At 49.2% G+C, this 10,435-nt stretch overlaps 1 protein-coding gene across 5 annotated transcripts in view; it reads right to left on the bottom strand.

The window, feature by feature from the left end:
* The window catches only part of LOC139766261 (uncharacterized), a 366,776-nt gene that overhangs the window by 174,338 nt on the left and 182,003 nt on the right, over positions 1–10,435 (bottom strand). Inside the window, exon 1 of one of the 5 annotated variants that reach the window (XM_071694661.1) lies at positions 495–1,038. The exons of the other annotated variants lie outside the window; for them this stretch is intronic. The gene's annotated coding sequence lies outside the window, so the exon portion shown is untranslated. Of the gene's footprint in view, positions 1–494; positions 1,039–10,435 lie in introns of those variants that run through there. 5 annotated transcript variants of the gene reach the window in all.

The raw sequence follows: 10,435 nt of genomic DNA, 5'->3' as shown, positions 1-10,435 counted from the left end.
CAGTACACACGAGTTAGTGCAACGTGTCCAGAGCAATGCATTACCAAAACGTACGTAAGCGTAAGGGGGGGGTTATCAAGATATATGACCGACACGGTGGAAGAACTCACTAGTCTGGGTGCGTGTTCATCCACCTGTCCTCATGCTACACCAACACCAGACTGCCGGTGTGGGTGTGGGAGCGTCTGTGTCACGTCTACATAGATAAGTACACACGGACGCGCCGCCACCTTGAGTGCCCCTGTAACACAAGTGGAGACTTTACCCAGTGTCTACACTCTTCTCACACACCTCAAGGCTCCATTTCCGTAGTCACCACCTGACCCACTCAAATGAAACAGGAAAAGAGCCACAATGTTCGTGATAAAATAGATAAATCAGATGATGATATAAGCTAATGTGTATGGTTCTCCTGCACACACACCGTGCTCTAGGTGATCCCCTGTTTGATGGTTCATCAGTCTGCAGCTTATCACAAGACACGGCCTCCTTACCTGTGTGATGTCGCAGCGATGTGTCTCCTCAAGTCACCAGGCTTGACACAAACCTTCCTGGTTTTGATGGTATGAACCGGCACACCAGAAAAGTCTACCGTAAGCTGGCTTCATAATTAGTCTTTACCAGCACTGCAGATGTTTCTCACTACCCTTTCCTACGCTCTCTTTACTTTACCCACTGGTTACTTCCCCACAATACTATACACGTAGACTAGGCTTCCGACATTTGGCGCAGGACGGCATCGGCTGCGACCAAGTGGTCGAGGTCTGTCTTCACCCGAGCACCTTACTACTTGTGGCCCTCTCACTGCCTCCACCACTTGCCCCTCTCCGTCATCGCACAAGAACACAGCAAATATCACAAGGAGTCGGCACACGGTGCTTCCAGAGTGGTAGCGGCACAGTGTCCCGCGTGAGGTATGGCAGCCACCGCGGCACGGACCGCCACTCAGGGCAAGGTAAGACACCAGCCGCCACACACAAGGGCCGGGCTCACGGCTGGGGTGAGGCAGCACAAGAAGCTGGCTTGTGTGCCTCCCCTCGCCCCTTGCCCTGCCCTGCCACTCCCTCCCCAGGCAGCACGAGCCAGAAGCCCCAACAGTCCCTTGATTGGCCTCCCAGCCGTAACGCTCCTCAACCCGACCCCTCGACGCAACCCCACACCACCCCCATCACAACCCCGACATCCACAACCCCTCCTATCCCACACTCTGGTCCCAGCCTGTCACAACCTACCCATAGATTGACCTAACTAAATATACACATCTTCTTGTACACTGGCACGGTGGGTGGGTGGAGGTGAGGCGCTACACCTGCAGTTGCAACAGTCGGGGTCGGCACCCCAACCCGACACCCACTCCGGGCAAGTGGCCTCTTGGCCAGGCAGAAGCAATGCACCTTGACGGCAAGTTTGCTCACTCGGTAAAGCCAGTTTCAGAAGTGCATTTCTAATCGCGTTAACCTGCTCGGTGAGGCTCCACTGACTCCGCTTCCACAAAGCGTCAAGCTGACTCATCAAGGAAAATGCAACACTGCAACATGGTTGAACTGGATGAAATCAATTTGCTGAAAACGGTCAGGTTGAGGCTGAAATGTCCCCATGATCATGACCTGTCTGATGCCAGGTCTTACACCTTCGCGACCTGATACAAAGTATATACCTGCAACCTTGACGTCTTCTGGCAGCTACAATACCACGCTGTGTCAACTACAGCCCGCGTGATTTCCACACCGATGTCCATCAAACCTACAATATTCACAGCACATAATGCTAAGGTTAGCTGGTCCTTCCGCGAATCTCATGAGGTTTTCTTCGACGCGGGTAAGTAAGAGCGGTGCGACCGGCGTGGACAATGCCTATAGTTAGATCGAAACCTATGTAGGAGTCTGGGATCACGCTTTGCCAGTTCAGCACGTCCTCATCTCCACGGTGGATGTGTAGGCCTCTGCTTTTCAGGCTTCACTAAGCAGGGAGTGGTTGACAGAAGGAACAGTCTCCCGCAGGGCGCTGTCCCAGGAGAGCGTTGTTGCAAGACAAGCGCGGATTACGGCAGGAACTGGATGTGGACAATATACGTCAGTGGCATGAGAATATTAGACAGGGGTTACAGACAGCATAAGCCAAGCCTGCCTTACCGTAAGTCTTCCCGCGAGGCTCGACCAGTGTTACACAAGCAGTGTAATCATGTCAGGCATGGCCGTAAGCAACATTATCTAGCTGTTCACATAATTAGTAATTGTAGGATATGAGGACTGAGCTGGCTAGGATGACAATCTGCATAATTAGTCTGGAGACGTCTGATGTGCCAAGGTTCCAAGAATACTGGGACAAGATCTGTTGGCATCAGTTCCCGTAGTGATCATAGCTGGAATCGGCAAGTTGGGGTTGTTAATGATTAACAACTGATGTCCCAAATTATGAGAGGAGACATTCTTTCTTTTTTTTAAATAGTTATCACTGAAAACTGCTTCTACATCTTAGATAAAGTCAGTGACGCACTGGGAAGGGCAACATAAAATACAAAACATGCTTCAAAAAACTGAAAACCGTAAAATTAGACGTTGGCTGCTTGAAACTTAACAAGTTAATAAAGTGACATTTAGTGAGGAGAAGCCTAACCACAGGCAGACGCTAATATCCCGCCACCCGCGACCATTATAACAACCTGGGGTCACTGTGAGACCATATTTGCTGCAGAACTAGAAGGCACGTTGGCCGACCGAAATATGTCCACAGAAATCAATGCAAAAATCAAATAAAGGGAAAGAAATGGTACGTTCATAGCGTACAAAAAAGCTACATCGTATCCAGGAAAGTAGGGAAGCTGGCCAACTAAGGGCCTATATCTGTTGCATTTTTTTACTACTACTAATTACTACTATTACCACTACTATTATTACAGGTACACATAAACAAACTATTAATAGGCTTTCACCCTGATATGGTTCACGATCTTGTGTCAAAACTGTGCGCGTACAAATCTGACGAGCGACATGATATATTTTGTTCAAGATATTGCTGGAGAAAGGGTAAATGAATGATTAAGGGAGAATCAGCCTATGCGACAGCCAACATGGATTCAGAGAAAGGTCGTGTGTGTGACGAAGTTCTTAGATTTCTATGAGGAACTGAGCTCCGGTTTTGATATGAGGGAAGGCTGGGTGAACTGTGTGTGTCTCACCTGCTAGAAAGCATTTGACACTGCACCACATACGAGGTGGGTAAAGAAGCTGGACCTTCAGGTAGGAAGAGGAAAGACACTATTCCAACAGAAGATTACCTTAATGATCAGGAACAAAAGACGCACGCCAGAGGGACTGACTTTCTTGAAATGAACTGGGAGGGGGTGTCACCAGTGGCGTGCAGCAAGGTACAGTACTGGGACCATTATTCTTCTTGATCTACGTAAATGACTTGCCAGAAGGATACGACTCACACCTGAATAAGTTTGCAGATGATAATGATCAAGATCAACAGGTAAAGAGTGAGGAGGATTACATCAATTCAAAAGGGTACCTAAACATACTTTAAAGTTTGTTATAATCCAGTTGTTAATAACTGTTCCTCAGGAAGTTATAACCTAATGGTCAACATCTGTTCCCCCAGGAAATCATAACCCAGCTGTCAATATCTGTTCCTCAAGGAGTTATTACCCAGCGGTCAGTAAGGCCAGTAATGGATCCGTTCGTTCTAATAGACAACACAGACGAGAAAAGAAACATAAAAAAATCGTGTACGTAACAAGAACTTGATGATGTTTCCACACGAAAAAAACTTCAATATAGAAAAATACCATCTATCATATATCCCCACATTACATCTTCTGTGTATATATGCATACATATGCGTTTACCAGTTTATGTATACAGTACGACAAGTTCAAATTGACATTCATCCTTAACTAGATGAGTCGCAGGCACACTTCGGGGCCGGACGCTTGTATGCAACGCGAACCTGAGGCAAATATGGAGAGAAGCTTTGCCAAGTCAAACAGGAACATATTTAAGACGTGTCACACTCTCCATCCTGTGGACGTAGGAGTGAAACATATAGTAAAAATATCTAATTTACTAAAGCTATATTTTCAAAGAAAAAAAATATGCCCCCCCTCTTCCAAATGAAACATATTATGGTTATACCTTTGAACACATTCTCTCTCTTTCAGCTGGTAACAGAAAACGAGATTATTTCCAGGGCACACCATAAGGTTTCCACAGTTTGCGTGCCACCTTTAACTACACACCAAGTAAACTCAATACAGAACAAATAAATATAGCTAGCTACAATACCAATAAAAACGTCATAACCAATATCTTAAAGATCCTCAATTTTTAACAAAAGCCGAAAACCCCATAAACGCTCTCTAACGAACTACCTATAAAAGATGAAGTCTTAAATACCTCAAACAATTATTATGGCTTGATCATGTATATTGTAGGATATTCTCATACAGCATCTAACCAAAGTATATTGTCTAACTGTAAGATATATATTCAACGTGACATCTTTATATCTTCACTATGACAGCACGTCATGTGAACACTTAACGTCAACTGGGAGGCATCTCCTACCAAGTCATACATACGACTGAAAAACATGAGGTACGAAAGCCATAACATTTACGTACATTCCTCTTAAAACAAGAAACAAAGAAACAAAGCGACAAACATCAATTTTTTCCTCCTTAATGCAAAGATTTATTTAAAGTTACCTTTATTCACATATTCTGGACAGTGTCAATCCTGTGATCAACAGATTCTATATAAACGTCCATCAAACTGTGGGAGTACGATGGCGTGGCCCGTACCGGGGAGGCCACCCGCCTTTGAGGAGGTCGGGTCGATACGTTTTCGGCCACATTATAATAACCAGGTCTTACCATCAACATTATCATTATCATCATTATACACTCCAGTGTGTCTTGCTGTACATTCCAATACGAAACGCTAATATCAAGTGAAATCAAAAATTCAAACGTATACACAACTAATTAAGGTTATTCCATAAATGCAAAAATTACGTATTCAACAGGTAATTGTTGGATACCGTTTTCTTTTCATGAAATCCGTAAATATGTAATCAGACCTGAAATTACTTGAAACAAATTCGTTCAGAAATGTACGTAATTAAAAGATGATTATTAATAAATTAACTAATCTAATGAACAGCGAATAACGGTATATAGGGAGGCAGTGCGGCCACTATAGAGAAATATAAGACTGGCTGAGGAGTCTAGGTGGAGTGCATGCGGTGGCGGGCTCTGGCGGCGGGGCCGGCAACCACGACCCGCCATCCCGCCGCTCGTACTCCTGGCTCCTCCTCCACACCCCACCCCTGAAACATGGTGACACAACTCTTCACAATGACGACATGAACTAAAGGTAGGAAGTCAGGTCAAAGGTCAGGGCGTCATCCCCAGGGTTCGTAAGGCCGTGCTGAAGAGGTTTATTTATATATACACTGTGTTGAAGGGTCTCAAACATTATTCACTCTACCCAACCATGTTCTGTACAGAATATACGATCATTTTCTCGAGAACTGTTCACAGTATATATATATGAAATACATATTCATAAAGTTAACAGTGAAAATACATATACTTCAAAATATCAGTGATGACGGAAAGATATAAAAGTAAATAGAGGAAAACCGATTTTCTTTAAAGTTTCAATTACTGTAATATTACAGGCACAAAATAAAGTTTGACGTCTATCGGCCTGGTAGATGGATGACAGTTAACACTATAGATCCACCCGCTCGTGAAGAGACTGATCAATGATCAACGTTTAATCCCTCCAGAAGTTCAAACTCTTTGATCAGAGCGACGGCGTCAGCCGACCACTACTACTGGTCGCCAAGTCTTGGGATGTGTGAGCAACCAACACAGCCCCCCACACAGGTCTGGTGGGGTGACGCAGCGTTCAGACCATCACCAAGCCAGGGAGGGACATAACACACACCTGGTGACGCCACCGCCCCCAGGTCTGGTGGGGTGACGCAGCGTTCAAACCATCACCAAGCCAGGGAGGGACATACACACACCTGGTGACGCCACCGCCCCCAGGTCTGGTGGGGTGACGCAGCGTTCAGACCATCACCAAGCCAGGGAGGGACATACACACACCTGGTGACGCCACCGCCCCCAGGTCTGGTGGGGTGACGCAGCGTTCAGACCATCACCAAGCCAGGGAGGGACATACACACACCTGGTGACGCCACCGCCCCCAGGTCTGGTGGGGTGACGCAGCGTTCAGACCATCACCAAGCCAGGGAGGGACACACACACACACCTGGTGACGCCACCGACCACCAGTCACCAGCGCGTTGTCCGCTGCTCCCACAAGAAGAGGACAACCATTACCGCCCGCCTCATTATGGCCAATTAAAGACGTGGGAGGTGGCCTAACGCCCCACACGACTGGCCTCCTCAGCTCTCAACGAGGATAACTGATCGTGGTGTTTGTCCTTTATCCACGGACGACATCATCTTGTGTGGTAACTAAATTACTGGGAAGAACCAGAAAGCAGTGAAGGGTTGTGTACTCCAGGGAGCAACAGTAGAGACTGGCTATAAATCACCTCTGGAAAATTGCCAGTGTGCGCTGACGAACATCCCACTAGCACAACAGGCATGAGAAAAACTGTGAAAATATTACGTATGATCATACGAAACATAAACACCGGAAGCCCTGAAATGCTTACAACCACTCACTGGGCACACTGAGGGATATACAGTAGAGAAATAATAAAAAATAACTAAACAAGTACCTCACAAATGGTAGCAGACGCGCCATAGTGTAGGGGGTCACGTAGGCCTACAGGGCAGCAGACTGGCTGAACAGAGGAGCAATACATCAAGCTTGGTCCCAGGCTGACAGCATGGTAAGGTAAGGTGGTGGGAGAGCCCCGTAGACCATAGCAAGATATACCCACGATGTGTAGTACCTCCTGCCCCAGACACCCCTCACCCCACTCCACGTAGTAATCACTTCCCCGGACATGTGTATTTCCGTGTGTGGTGTGCCGGATGTGTTGGATATAGACGGATATATATGGCCATCACTCGGAGGTCAGTGCAGCACATGACAGCCGCCGATCTGTGTCGGGCAACACTGCCTCAGCTCGTGCCCACCTCAGCCACACTCCTGCCTCTCTCCACCCAACCTGTGAGACTCATCTGTCGCTACCTACACAATCCCTAGCCTCACACTGATTCCTATACACGTTCCTATCACCTATTTTCCTTAACGTGTCATCCTACATCTTTCACTCACATCACTTCCTCACTCCCTCCGCCTCTCATCTAAACCTCCTGATGGCGTACTTTCTTCATTAATATCGTAATTACCCTTACCTTCCCCCCCTCACCATCCCCCCCAAAAAAAAATTCCCCTCTGTCGACCCGTCATCTGAGCGTCGGCTAATTACTCGTGGAGTCCGGAACAGGGTGGGCGGAAGACGGCTCCTCGGCCCACGTAAGCCAGGCCGCGTTCAACACGGGAGTGGGAATGACACTCACGAGTGGTTTACCTTCCTTATGACGGTGTGAGGCGTGTGCTGCCATTACGGTGATGGCATACTCGGCATCACCTCTGCCTCGACAAAGAGCTTGAAGCATCACAGGTAACAACGATGGAGTTTCATCCTACACATGGCTGTGAGGGGGGGGTTAGAGACAAGCCCCTACAATCGTCGAGGCTGTAGGCTGATAGAAGGTAAGACTCCTGCACCCATTTTCAACATCCCAGGCTCACCTAAACCTAAGTCAGTAATGAGCATCGCTACCCAGGGCCAGCCAGCACTCACCACCCTCCACCCAACGCTGGATCAGCACTCACTACCCTCCTCCTACCACACGCCATGTGATCAATTCAACACTTCCCTTCCCTCCCCTCCCCCTCCTAAGCCTAGGTCAGCAATTAGCACCCCGACCCTACCATAGGCCAGCCCAACCAAGGTCAGCACACCCGTCTCACCCCTCCTGCTCAGCCCTCAGCGCCCTCCCCTTACCAAGCCAGGTCGGAGGTGTATGCAGCAGGCTGTGGCCAGGCCTGAGTGACCAGCCTCACACGGCCGACCACACTAACATGTGGTGGTGATGATGGGGGTAGTCTGGCCCACCTCCATCCGTCCAGCGGCTCCTGCCTCCTGCTCTCCCACCTCACCGCTCCCTCCCCACTGTGAAGAGCCAGCCGCCTCTCTCTCAATGCCTCCAGGAGGATAAAGACCGCAAGAATTTCATTTCCAGTCTAAATGTTTGCCCCTGACGTCATTTCTACTTCATTTACATTGGTAGAGTCCGACCCGCCACACCATCGGTGGTGGTCCTGCCTCGCAGGGGGCCATCACGTCACAGAAGACCATCACTTTACAGAAGGCCATCACGTCACAGAAGACCATCACTTCATATGAGACCATCACGTTACAAGAAACCGTCATGTCACAGAAGACTATCACTTCACAGAAAGCCATCACGTCACAGAAGACCATCACGTCACAAGAAACCAACACGTCACAGGAGACAATCACTTCACATGAGACCGTCACGCTACAAGAAACCATCACGTCACAAGAAACCAACACGTCACAAGAGACCATCACATCACATGAGACCATCACGTCACAAGAGACCATCACGTCACAGGGGACCATCACGTCACAACAAGGACCACGAGCTACAGTTGAAGCCTCATGACAATCCAGCTGACTGGACCAGTAGAGCCTTCACAGGTCGTTACTGTCATGTAATTGCAGTTAGTAGTTATTAAGAATAACTGCAGTTAGTATCATTAAGAATAACTATCCCACGCCAAGGTCTTCACTATTAACACCAGCATAATCTCAATAACAACTTCATAGAACCCAAACACTGAGTGCAGGCGGCGAAGGCAACCAATTACATCGACCAGGGACAGACAGACACAGAGAGAGAGAGAGAGAGAGAGAGAGAGAGAGAGAAAAGACTTCACTTCCTCGATTCCATACGGGGGGCGCAAAAGGCTCTTGATTCTATCAGGTGTGGCATTTGTTGATTCTGTAGCCCAGTGAGACTTAAGGTCCCCCCCTCCCAACACACACACACACACACACACACACACACACACAGACACACACACACACCAGCCAACAGGTCCCCAATGCTCACTGATTTTCAGCACAGCCGAGGAGAGACTGTCTTCTTCTGGTGATCAATAATCCACGAGGGAGCCACGCTGATCTTATTGATTCATCAGAGATCTTGGTGCCTCGTTCTGGGAATCAGGAAGGAGGGGAGAGAGAGAGAGAGAGAGAGAGAGAGAGAGAGAGAGAGAGAGAGAGAGAGAGAGAGAGAGAGAGAGAGAGAGAGAGAGAGAGAGGCCAAGGTGGTGGGAGAGATACAACGAGGGAGCGAAGCCAAGGAAGGAGGTATAGGAGAGACGGAACGAGATAATTAGGAGAGAGAGAGAGAGAGAGAGAGAGAGAGAGAGAGAGAGAGAGAGAGAGAGAGAGAGAGAGAGAGAGAGAGAGAGAGAGAGGGGGGGGGGGGGTACAGCGAGTGTGTGTGTGTGTGTGTGTGTGTGTGTGTGTGTGTGTGTGTGTGTGTGTGTGTGTGTGTGTGTGTGAGGCCATGGAGGCGGGAGGTACAAGGTAGAGGCAGAGCTGAGTCAAAGGCAGTGGGTCGGGGTCAGTAATGGCCACCTGGAGCCTGACGTGGGCAGGAGGACGAACCACAGAGGAACATGAGCAGTACCCATGTGAGTGGGCGGGAACTCCAGTCATGGAGGTCGTGCGTGGGCAGGAACTCCAGTCATGGAGGTCGTGAGTGGGCAGGAACTCCAGTCATGGAGGTGGTGAGTGGGCACGAACTCCAGTCATGGAGGTCGCGAGTGGGCAGGAACTCCAGTCACGGAGGTCATGAGTGGGCAGGAACTCCAGTCATGGAGGTCGTGAGTGGGCAGGAACTCCAGTCATGGAGGTGGCGAGTGGGCAGGAGGTGGATCCAAGGGGATAATCGCTAGTGGATAGGAAGCGTAGCCACGAGGGGGTTGTGGACGAGTGAGGTGGGAGCCAGGAAGGTGAGGAAGAGGGCAGGGTGAGGTGGGGGCCAGCAGAGTGAGGAAGGGTGAAGGGGAGAGATGGGGGCTAGCAGGGAGAGGGGAGGCGTGGCTGGTGGGAGTAGGGGAGGTTTGCGAGAACAGGGAGAGGAGAAATGTGGCTGGTGTGAGCAGGGAGGGGGTGGCTAGTGAGAGCAGGGAGAGGAGAGGCGTGGCTGATGAGAGCAGGGAGAGGAAAAGCGTGGCTGATGAGAGCAGGGAGAGGGGATGGGTGGCTGGTGAGAGCAGGGAGAGGGAATGGGTGGCTGGTGAGAGCAGGGAGAGGGAAGGGGAGGCTAGTGAGAGCAGGGAGAGGGAAGGGGAGGCTAGTGAGAGCAGGGAGAGGGAAGGGGAGGCTGGTGAGA

Source organism: Panulirus ornatus, chromosome 57 (genome assembly GCF_036320965.1).
Source record: "Panulirus ornatus isolate Po-2019 chromosome 57, ASM3632096v1, whole genome shotgun sequence".
Lineage (NCBI taxonomy): Eukaryota > Metazoa > Arthropoda > Malacostraca > Decapoda > Palinuridae > Panulirus > Panulirus ornatus.
Note: the sequence above shows the minus strand (reverse complement) of the source record. Positions and strands in the feature narration are given on the sequence as shown.